At 40.0% G+C, this 12,367-nt stretch overlaps 1 protein-coding gene and 1 non-coding gene across 5 annotated transcripts in view; both read left to right on the top strand.

The window, feature by feature from the left end:
• Positions 1-12,367, top strand: part of RNGTT (RNA guanylyltransferase and 5'-phosphatase) — a 272,562-nt gene that overhangs the window by 164,680 nt on the left and 95,515 nt on the right. The gene's annotated exons all lie outside the window — the stretch shown is intronic.
• TRNAA-UGC (transfer RNA alanine (anticodon UGC)) lies at positions 9,902-9,973 on the top strand. The gene has a single exon. It is a non-coding gene; the product is annotated as a tRNA-Ala (tRNA).

The raw sequence follows: 12,367 nt of genomic DNA, 5'->3' as shown, positions 1-12,367 counted from the left end.
ACTGAGACTATGCTTTGGTTGCATTCAAACCCCTCCCCCGCCAGCCTAAGAAAAAGGGCATCTCCAAGGAGATGTTCTGTTGCATCTCTTACCTCTCACCTCACTGCCTTCAGACCTGGGAGCAAGGTGGAGCAGCTGCTCGGCCACAGCAACCCATATTTCGCGCAGCTCAGCCCATAGCATTCTGCAGCAAATCAGGCAGATGCCATTTTAAATGTAGCAGAAGAGGCAAGTAACAGTCATCACTTTGCTGGGTCACAGTTTGGGGCCAGCATTCCACTTGTTGTTCATTGGATCTCATCACTGCAGCAGCCATAAAATGGCATCCAGCAGCAACTACAGGCCATGGATGCCAGGAGAGCAGGAAGGTAATTTAACCAATAATCCAAAAACTCCTGAGTAAGCTTAGCAATCAGGGAATAAGAGGAGGGGTCCTCTTATGGATCAGGAACTGGCTAGGAAACAGAATGTAGAGAGTAGGAATAATGGACAATTTTCTCAATAGAGGAATGTAGAAAGTGGAGCCCCCCAAGGATTGGTATTGAGACCTGTGTTTTTTTTAGCTTGTTCATGAATGATCTAGAGTAAAGGGTGAGCAGTGAGGTGGTCACCTTGGCTGATGATACTAAATTGCGCAAGTTTGTTGAAACAAAAACGGATCACAAAGAGCTTCGAAAGGACTTCTTCAAACTGAGTGAATGGGTGGTAAAATGGCAAATGCAATTCAATGTAAACAGGTGTAAAGTTAGGCATGTTAGAGCAAAAAAATCTAATTTCACATATATGCTTATGGGGTCTGAACTGGAAGTAACTGACCACTACGACCTTGGGGTCGTAATGGCTAACTCTCTGAAGATGTCGACCCAGTGGTTTCTCTTCAGATCGTATAAATCTTTCTTTAGCGCTGGATGTCGACCCAGTGTGTGGCAGCTATGAAAAAGGTTAATTCCATGCTAGGGATCATTAGGAAAGGTATTGAAAATAAAGCGTCCGATATCATAATGCCATATAAATCTGTGGTGCGGCTGCATTTGGAATACTAAGTAAAGTTGTGGTCGCCACATCTCAAAAAGGATAATGGAAGAGTTTCAGAAGAGTTTCAGAAAAGGGCAATCAAAATGATCAAAGAGATGGAGCAACTCCCCTATGAGGAAAAGTTGCAGCATTTGGGGCTTTTTGGTTTGGAAAAAAGGCAAGTAAAAGTAACATGACAGATGTGTATAAAATTATGCATGGCACAGAGAAAATGGATAGAGATGGATAGATCTCGTGGACATCCAATGAAGCTGAATGTTGGAAGATTCAGAACAGACAAAAGAAAGTACTTCTTCACAGAGCAAACAATTAAATTACAGTTTTTGCTCCCACAAGAGGCAGTGATTGTCACCAACTTGAATGGTTTTGAAGGAGGGTTAGACAAATTCATGGAGGATAAAGCTAACAATGGCTAGTAGCCATGATGGCTATGTTCTCCTTCCATGGTTGGAAGCAGTATATTTCTGAATACCAGTTGCTGGAAACTGCAGGAGGGGAGAGAGCTCTTGTGCTCAGGTCCTGCTTTTGGACTTCTAATGGGCATCTGGTTGGCCACTGTGAGAACAGTGGCCTGATCCATTGGCCTGATCCACTGGGTTCTTCTTATATTCTTAAGGGTTCCATTGGTCTCTTTTATTTTCCTGCATTTTATAAAAACCCGAGAACTGTTAACAGTAGTGTGATAGCTCCAGAGTGCCTCAAAGGGGCATAGCAGGCATACTGGATTGGTTGCTCTCAGGTCTTTGTTGTGCTGAGATGCATGGTCAGAGTGTGGAAAGGCCTGTTGCATTTGTTTTTGTTATGTGCCTTCAAGTTGATTACGACTTATGGTGACCCTATGAATCAGCGACCTCCAATAGCATCCATCATGAACCATCCTGTTCAGATCTTGTAAGTTCAGGTCTGTGGCATCATGAAATCAATCCATCTCTTGTTTGGCTTTCCTCTTTTTCTACTCCCTTCTGTTTTTCCCAGCATTGTTGTCTTTTCTACTGAATCATGTCTTGTCATTATGTGTCCAAAGTATGATAACCTCAGTTTCATCATTTTAGCTTGTAGTGATAGTTCTGGTTTAATTTGTTCTAACACCCAATTATTTGTCTTTTTCGCAGTCCATGGTATGTGCAAAGCTCTCCTCCAACACCACATTTCAGATGAGTTGATCTTTCTCTTCTCCACTTTTTTCATTGTTCAACTTTCACATCCATACATAAAGGTAAAGGTGTCCCCGCACTTATAGTGCAAGTCGTTCCGACTCTTAGGGTGACGTCTTGCGACGCTTGCTAGGCAGATCGTATATATGGGGTAGGATTGCCAGCTCCTTCCCCAGCCTTTCTTTACCCCCCAGCATATGCCGGGTACTCATTTTACCGACCACGGTTGGATGGAAGGCTGAGTGGACCTTGACCCCTTTTTACCGGAGATTCGACTTCCTCCTTCCATTGGAATCGAATTCCGGCTGTGAGCAGACCGCTTACCACTCTGCGCCATGGAGGGCATACATAGAGATCGGGAATACCATGGTCTCATTTGAAATGTGGTGCTGGAGGAGAGCTCCAGTTGCTTGGAGCATACAATTTAAACAAAAACATTTCTCTGATTGGACATTAAGATAGAAATCTTAGCGAAAAGATGGAGCCTGGGTAGGGAACATTTAATCTAGCCTACTTACTTACAGAGAGTGTTCCCAGGTCCAGCTGAAGTGACGGGATCATTCCTTCTCACCTGCATAGGAAACCTGGATAGGGAACATTTAATTTAGCCTACTTGCTTCTGGCAAGAAGGGATGAAGTGCCCTCAGGTCAGGCCAGTCACCAGAAGGCCATTGTAGGAAGAAGGGAGCCTAGTATTATTGACTGATTGATGATTGATTGATTGGTTGATTTGTTATTTAATTGATATCCTGCCCTTCCTCCCAGCAGGAGCCCAGGGTGGCAAAAAAAAGCAGTAAAACACTTTAAAACATCATAAAAACAGACCTTAAAATACATTAAAACAAAACAACTTTAAAAACATTATTTAAAAAAGCTTTAAAAACATATGGTTTAGAAAAAAAATCTTAAAAAAAAATATTAAAAGCAATTCCAACACAGACGCAGACTGGGATAGGTCTTAACTTAAAAGGCTTGTTGAAAGAGGAAAGTCTTCAATAGGCGCCAAAAAGATAACAGAGATGGTGCCTGCCTAATATTTAAGAGGAGGGAATTCCACAGGGTAGGTGCCACCACATTAAAGGTCCGTTTCCTATGTTGTGCAGAACTGACTTCCTGATAAGATGGTATCTGCAGGAGGCCTTCACCTGCAGAGCGCAGTGTTCGACTGGGTATATAAGGGGTACGACGGTCTTTCAAGTATCCTGGTCCCAAGCTGTATAGGGCTTTGTGCACCAGAAGTAGAACCTTGAACTTGGCCCAGTAGCAAATGGGCAGCCAGTGCAATTCTTTCAGCAGCGGGGTGACATGTTGATGATACCCTGTCCCAGTGAGCAGTCTCACCACCGTGTTTTGCACCAGCTGCAACTTCCGGACCAACCTCAAGGACAGCCCCACATAGAGCGCATTATAGTAATCCAGCCTGGAGGTTAGTATTATGGAGATCTTAGATGGAAACAGGAGTAAGGACAGGTGGCTCTGAAGGCTGCAATTCTATGAGCCCCATAGAACTCAGTAGAACTTACTTTTCAGTAGATATGGTTAAGATTGTGCTGTTGGTAAGGCTTGACTAGGCATCCTCTGCAAAGATATCCATATCAAAACAGGATTGGACCCCCTACCTGGAATGCCCTGCCTTTACCTTTTAATATGGCTGCTCCAAACATCACTGCAGAGTACATCTGTTCTGAAATCTGTACTGGTTGCTGATTTGCTATCAGGCCAAGTTCAAGGTGTGCTTTCCATTTACGGGTGCCACATAGAACTTGTTCTGCTCTTGTAAGAAATCAATCCTTTAGTGTAGCAGCACCTACACTTTGGAATTCCCTGCCTATTGACATTAGGCAGATGCCTTTATTGTACTTCTTTCAGCACCTGCTAAAAACATTTTTGTTTTAGGCAAGCCTACCCAGACATGTAGAAGCTATTTTTTTATCACACCACAGCATCATGGGAACTGTAGTTTAAGGGTGGTGAGAACTATAACTGTGAGGGGAAAACCACACTTCCCAGGATTCTTTAGGAGAAGTCATGCAGTTTAAATGTGAGTTGGATGTGCTTTAAACATATAGTGTGGATCTACCTAATAAACTTCACCTGCATGAAGTTTTAATTAATTTTTTAAAATGGAAATGAGCTGTAACGTTTACTGGGTGACCATGGGCTACTCACCATCTCTCAGTCTATCTGCCCATCAGGATGAAAACAATAGAGGGGAACCATGACCACTCCAAGGAAGAAGGGCATACTTAAAATGTAGAGGAAATAATAAGGTACAATCATAATGTGAAATCAGATACTTATTGGGATATAGTATGAATAAATATTTATATAAGCATGATGTCTATTGTTTTTACACAATCTGTAAAGATATTAAAAGTGCAATCCTATGTTTGTTTACTGAGAAGTCCTAATATGTTCAATGGGGCTTACTCAAACAGGGAAGCTTGCACAGAAGTGCACCTCAAGTGATAAGGAACTTCACTCGCACAACCCAAAATTCAGAATCATGCCACTTTAAGCTGTTTTGCAACTGTTTATACTTGTTCTTATGGTTATTGGATTTTAAAGGGATTTATTTCTTATTGTGTGCATTGGTTTCCAATCAGCAACCCTACCTCACAGGATTGTTGGAAAGACCCCCCCCCACACACACACACAGAGGAAAAAGTAAAATGCTTACACCCCATATAATAATTTATTGTCAAAACAAGTTGGCCATTGCAGAATATTTTTTTTAGAAAAATAAAATCAGTATTAGTTTTCTACATAATAAAAGCAGTGATACCTAAGTAAGCGCTGCGTAATTGCTTTAAAAATAGGAGTGAAGGTGGAGAGAAACATTTACAACACAAACACAATTCTTTGCTAGGTTCGCTCAAAAGTCCCATTAATTTACAACACAATCCTAACCATATCTACTCAAAAGTAAGTCCTGTTTAATTCAGTGGGGCTTACTCTGGGTATGTGGGATTAGCATTGCAGCTTTACTCCCAGAAAAGTGAGGACTGGATTAAAGTTTCATATTGGGAAGGTTTTCAAAACAGTGCCCTCTTCAACAGCCCAGGAAAATTTAAACTTGTTTGACTCCTGCACATAAGAGAGAAAAAGACTGAAACTATATACTTACTCAATTTATGAGATGTTCAGACAAGCAGGAAAAAACAACAGTTTTCTGGCCTTTCAATGTGGTCTAGCTACTGCTGGAAAGTCAACAAATCCTGTGTCAATCACAACCCTGACTTCACTTATTGGCTCCAAACCTGAAAGGGCAGGGTTAGAGCAGCCAGCTACGGGCTCTTTTAACAGAAGTTGGGGGGAGGTGGCTGATATTTTGGTGTATATTTCGTGAACCAGACCACCTAGAAACTTAATCTGAGAGTCTGGAGGTTAAGGTGACTCACCCAGAGACCCAGAGAGGACCCCAAAAATCTGGAGTCTCTGGGTGAAAATCGGAGACTTGGCACCCCTATTGCTCCCCCAGAGTTAAGTCAATTAACACATGTAGTGTGTGATAAAAATCCTTCGTCTCTATTCAGTCCATGAGTGATAGTATTGATCCTTTTGATGAATTTTAATTTGGGATTTTAAGTTGCAGTCTCCTTTTGATGTTCCTTTGTTCCAGTGCCACCTTAAGATCAGTTATAGAGTGCAATGGGATATTTAAATGCACTGGTTTTTGGTTATTGCCATTTTTTAATATCAGATTTGTGCTCATTTATTCTTTTATGTAGTCTAGCAGTGCTAGCTAGATCAGCCTGCCCAAATCTGGTGCTCTCCAGATGTTTTGGACTACATCTCGCTTCATCACTGACCATTGGTCATGCTGGCTGGACTGATGAGAGTTGGAGTTCAACACCATCTGGAGGGTACCAGTTTGGGGAAAGATGCCATAGAGTGTGGGCTATTTTCTGTAAAATGCAGAAGGGAATTGATAGCAGATTGGAAGGTGAGCCGGTGAATGAACTCTTGATGTTGTGAATCACATTATTTTGTCCTGTGATAGTGTTGCATAGTAGACATGTGGATGGATTTGACACCTGGATATGGTGCAGAGTCTGGTCCCTGTATTTACATATCTATTATGTGGCCTGTTGCTGGTGCGTCCTGTTTTAAGATTGGAGGTCCTTCTGTAAGCAAATGTGAGAGGCAAATATCATTGTCTAGGGTGGACTGTAGATCATTGGTAGATTTGACTGGTTTACCTGGGAGCTGTAACTAAGAACAAGTGGTGTTCTATTGTTTTCTCTTTCTCAGTCTGCCTGTAGTAGATTATACCTATGTACCAATCTGCCCTTATTGATCACTTTGTTGGGTGGTTACTGTAGTCTGAAGAATGTGTGGTGTACATTTTAAAGTCTTGAGTCTCTGTCCAATAAGTCTGGATATAATTGTATTGTAGGACTTCTTTGTAGACAATGAATTTGTGCTTTCTGGGTAGAAGCTACAAGCATGTAAGTATGGATCAGTGAGTTCCTTATATAACGTGGTTCTTACATGTCTATTGTGCGGTGTCGCAGTAGTGTCCATAAAGTGAACCTCTTGTGTGGACTGGTCTACGCTTAAATAGATGGTGCGGTTCCAAAACATTCTGGGAGTCTCCACAAGTTCAGGAGGCTCCTCACTTTAGCAGATTGTCCTGCAACTTGTGGAGGGTGCTCAGAATAGTAACAAGGGAGCTATCTCATTCATCCCCCCCCACACCCCTCGTGTGTTTACTGGACATGATTAAAGAATACCGGAAGAGGGGCTTATGTGTGCATGTGAGCACCAAGTTTCAGATCAGAATTAATACAGTGTAGTTTGGCTGACTTGTCACATAAAGCACAAGTAGTTTACATTTTTTAAAACTTGCCATCATTTCATAACTAAAATATCCATAGAGATTTTAGTACATCTTTGGACAGCCGTTTGAGGAATTCTTGATCAGGTTATGAATATTCTGCAAATGAAAGGGAGCTAAACTTGTTATAAATTATTCATAGTAAATCATTAACTGAGCTCTAATCTCCTTCATATTGAGCTAGTCCATCTATATGGATTTCTTTTGCAAGCTGCCTTGAGGTTCTTATTGAAGATGGAAGAATAATCAATATATAAAATAAACGTTCACCCATCCAAGGCCCTGAGAGGTGTTTTATTAAGTTGTGGATGATGACATACAAGCCCCTAAAAACTCATATTCCTTGCTAGAACCATGTGTATAAAAAATTGAAACGTATGTCCCTCCACAGTCCATAATCTTTCCAAAATTTTAGTTCTGTGACAAGTAGAAATTACGCTAACTAAAGAAATCTGAAGAATTTATCTTATTATGCAGTTGTGGCTATTTTGTGTAACTGACTTTTCTGGTCATAAGAGCAAGCACAACAAAGCCTGACACCCCCCCCCCAAACCTCTGAAAATCTTATTGAACCATCTTTCTGAATCTGAGATTTCAGCAAGCATTGCCCATACACTTTCAGGCATATATTTAGAAGCCATGAAAGCTAGAAACTTGTTAAAAAAAGAGAGAGAGAATGAAAAAGAAAAGTGAGATTCCTAGGAAGCTGTGAATTCCATGCACGCTGGTATATTCCATGCTCCTGTAGCATACATAGAGCCCTAGCTTGTCTAAGAGGCAGTACGCTTTATGAGTAGAGCTGAAATGTGTACCTAAGCTTTGGTACCTTAAGGACTGAGGATTTAGCGCCACACATTAATAACCTTTGTCAGCACCTCACTTTGTTCACTCTTGTTAATCAGTTTGCTCTTGTATATATTCAGCTTTAGACTGAAAGCTGCATATTTGAAATTAATGGATGAAATCTTTACAGTCAAAACTGAGTAGTTTGAAGAATAAAAAACATTATGCTCCAGGACAAGGTCACCATTTGTTTGATGTTGTTGTGGTGAGGTGCTGTTCCAGGGATGATGTTACCATGGAGAGAGCTTTTGTTTCCATGACATTTCCTTGCAAACGTTGATAGGCCTTCAACCTAGGAAAGGTTTTGTCCTCTGACATGCATAGTGGGTGATGTAACATTCCTTCTCAAATGTTTTCTCTCTGCGTGTGTGTGTGTTTAATTACAAAAAAATATACTCAGTTGTACAAAATTGAATAACACTTTTGACACTCAGTCATTGTACTGTTGTTTTCTCTTTAAAATTAAAAGGTGTGTTTTTTCTCAGAAATAACTTGGGGGAAAAACAACAGGTAAATAGCCATGCTTCTTAAATCTTAGCTTTATTGCAAAGTTGTGAGTTAGAGGAAAGAGAGCCTTTAAACTGGGTTGCCGGATGTAAATTATAAATAAATAGATGTAAATGTTTATAAAAGCTCGATTTTCTTTTCCTTCCTTCCTTCCTTTCCTTCCTTCCTTCCTTCCTTCCTTCCTTCCTTCCTTCTTTCCTTCCTTCCTTCCTTTAAATGGCAGCTTGAGGTGAAGGAGTTAGGTACATTCATATGGGTACCACTTATATGCTAACCATTATTTCTTGAAAGGTAATTATGACAAATGTGATAGGAATCTGCTGGCAGTTCCTGCAATTCTTATATGCAGAAATTATTCTAATTGCTGTCACAAGTTCATTCTTTATAGCTCATATTGTAAATAATGCTTCTCTATCAGTTATTGATGCTGGCACTTAAAAATCTGCTTTCCTCCTTCCTATTAAGTTTTCTTTGTTCTCTGTCTAGAAACTCACAAACTTACAATTGTGTTACTTCTTTTCAGCATTTCTGTTTTGTAGAGGGAATAGAGAAGAAAAGAAGAAGATGAGAACATATCAGATTAGGGATCAGCAACATGAAATTACTGTCTTTTAGTGTAACTTCAGTCACATTACCCTTTTAGCTTCACTACTATGATGATGGTATTTTTTAATTTCAGTCATCCCACAGTGTGCATTATCTTTTATTAGGGTATTTGGTCTAAGTATTTGAAAAGTTCTGTAGGCCCTGATATCTGTATATGGTATGCTCAATGCAAGACTGCATTTGAGGTGGAGGAGGACCATTCTGTATTTTTTTTCTGACATATTGAAGACTAGCATGCTCATTATAATTTGGATTTCACCTTTGCCACCTTTACTCAGACCATGTGACAATCCTTGCTGCATCTCAACATTTTCCTCATTCTCTTCTGCATCTCTTAGAAACACATTGTCTTTACATCTCTTGATGGCTTTATCCTATCTTTTCTGCCCTTGTTTCACATTACATTTCGGCCTGTGCCCTTTGCTAAGTCAACTCTCTTGCCCTCAGCTGCCCTGATTACCTTCTCTTAAACAATTCCACCAATTCTCTTTTGCCATTCCTTGTGCCAAAAGTTTCCTTCTATGAATTGCCTCTTCCATTCATTCAAAACCCACCTTTACTGTAAAGCCATCCGCATCTAATCTTATGTTTCTCATCCCCCACTGAAATGAAACTTAATTACATGTAGCTGAATATCATATTTCCTTGCCTCTGCTTTTCCTCATGCCCTTTTTTTGTCTCTACTTTAAAATTAAGAATGGGCACCCTTAAACAGCAGTGACCCCCCTATGTGTTAGCTATATAGTATATTGATGGTACTATATAGAAAGAAAGGAGTTGAGCCATTTTGCCCACTACAACTGCATAGTTGCAACCTCCTAGTAAGTCTCTGATACAGGTTGGTGTAGTTACACTGAACAGTATTTGTTAACTGATGACTGAGCCAAGTACTACTTTCTAGCACTTGAGAGGCTAGAGAGTTGTAGCTCAGTGGTAGAGCATCTGCCTTGCATGCAGAAGGTCCCAGGTTCAATCCCTGGCATCTCCAGGTAGGACAAGACTGCCTGAAACCCTGGAGAGCCACTGCGTAGACAGTACTGAGCTAGATGGACCAGTGGTCTGACTTAGTATAAGGCAACTTCCTATGTTCCAAAGGTCACCAGTATTTCTGGTTTTGGAAAGCTCCTAAACTCTTCCAGGACTAAGCGTAATCAAGCATGGAGCAAAAGAGCAGATCTTATTGCAGATCTGATAGCTGCAAGTATTGTAGGTATGTATTGCATTTATATCCTGTTTTTCTTTCAAGAAGCTCAAGGTGGTATACATAATCTCTCTTCTGCCCCCACCCTTCACAAACATTTGATCCTCACAACAACTCTGTGTGTTCAAATGAAAGGTAGTGACTGACTCAAAGTCATTCAGTGAGCTTTTCTTGGTCTCGCACTCTAATCACTGAACCACGCTGGCTCAGTAGTCAATCTATCCTAAAATGATATATTTTTTTAATTTTTTCAGTTTATAGAAAAGTCATGCTGTTGTATTTTCCCAAATGTGATGATTTAGCACTAAAAGTGAAATGTTACATATGTTCCCCACCAAATTAACCCTTTGTCTGCTGAAGATGATTTTATTCCTGTGGAATTATCCAAGGTTAAATTTAGCATTTGCAATTTTAATCCAGATCTGAGTATATGAATTTAATGTAATTAAAACTCATCATTGCATAATTATACGGTATGCATTTTGAAAGGATGATTTTTCTTCCTGTGTGTTGTGCAGTGAATTTCTTTGAGTTTAAGTCGTACAGCAATTTGTTCAAGTATATGAAGCTGTTGGTGGGGTGGGGGGAGGGCAAGGACCTCTGGTTATTAAAACAGTTTGTGTCTTGTTTTCTGAAAATCTGTAATATGGGCTTTTCATTGAGAGTGGCACACGGATTATTTATCATTGTTTACATACTGTAGGTTTTGTTTTTATTTATATGTTTGTTTATATTTATAGGGCAGTGCAAGATGCAACCCAGTCAGTTAATACTTGAATTAGAAATAGACTGTCTTAATTAAAAGACAGCCTGTTTGAGTAACAATAATAAAAGATGGAGAACCTTTTATACTTTCTCTGAAGGTGATGCATTGGCATATTTATCTATGGTACCTCTGTGCCTGTACTGTACAATATTAGGTTATTGACTAACTAAAGAAAGTTGAGCCATCCCACACAATGACAGCATGGAGGAACAAAACTAGGTGAGGCAAATGAGTATTTTGGAGGACCTGTACCTAATCCTCCACTTATTCTTCTTTCCATAAATTGTGGTTCAAATGTGAGATGTAACGTCTTCTGTGATTGGGATGAGAACCAGGCAACCAAAAATATGCAGTCATTATGGAGACCCTATACAAATTTAATAGCATGTCTTGTTCTCAGCCATGGACACATGCTGGAATACAATGGTTTCTACTTAACCACTTACCTTGCAAATCCCATTTTGTTGTTTCCTTAATTTTCAGGAGTAACAATTTGGAAGACTGTGATCGGTAAACTGTAATTCTAATACCTGCATCAAAGCAATTGCCAGTTGAATAGTTTTGTATTAACCAAGAACCATGTGCTTTCAGACCACATGAAATGGCCCTAGAGCAATTTTGTGTTTCATGGGGCTGGGAGGACTAATTTCTATTGTATGACAATACTCAGATGTAGCTATTGAGAAACATGCATGAATTTACATAATTTAGTAAAGAAAAAATATCATTCACATGATACTGACTTGGAAAAGTCACTTATTAAGGCAAAGTAACAGTAATATCTAAGGTACAAAGCCATTTTCATAGGCTTTCCTAATGCTGAAGATAGTTAACTTCCAAGTGGAAGTATGGTACATTACCTGTTCTTCCTATGACATAAAGTGACAGCATTCATAGCAGTAGCAGTACAACTGAGCACATTGCCAGCTGTGCAGGATGGTCTACAGTCACTGTTATAGCCCTGCATATCTGTGCCAGGCTGACATTTTTAAAAAGATAAAGAATATTTAGATGAGTGAACGTATACTAGCAGGCCCTCTGCTGGCAGTAGACCATGCAGTCATTTGCCACTACTAGTGGTTGCAGCTAGGGGTCAGTGTTATATACTTCAACCAACCCTAAAACCCCAAACAGAACTTCTGACTTAATTTTATCTCCCCACCCCATCTTTGGACATTGTTGTTGTTATGTTCCTTCAAGTCGATTACGACTTTTGACAACCCTATGAATCAGCGACCTCCAATAGCATCTGTTATAAACAACCCTGTTCAGATCTTGTAAGTTCAGGTCTGTGGCTTCTTTTATGGAATCAATGCATCTCTTGTTTGGCCTTCCTCTTTTTCTACTCCCTTCTGTTTTTCCCAGCATTGTTATATTTTCTAGTGAATCATGTCTTCTCATTATGTGTCCAAAGT

The sequence above is a fragment of the Rhineura floridana genome, chromosome 4 (genome assembly GCF_030035675.1).
Source record: "Rhineura floridana isolate rRhiFlo1 chromosome 4, rRhiFlo1.hap2, whole genome shotgun sequence".
In the NCBI taxonomy this organism is placed as follows: domain Eukaryota; kingdom Metazoa; phylum Chordata; class Lepidosauria; order Squamata; family Rhineuridae; genus Rhineura; species Rhineura floridana.
Note: the sequence above shows the minus strand (reverse complement) of the source record. Positions and strands in the feature narration are given on the sequence as shown.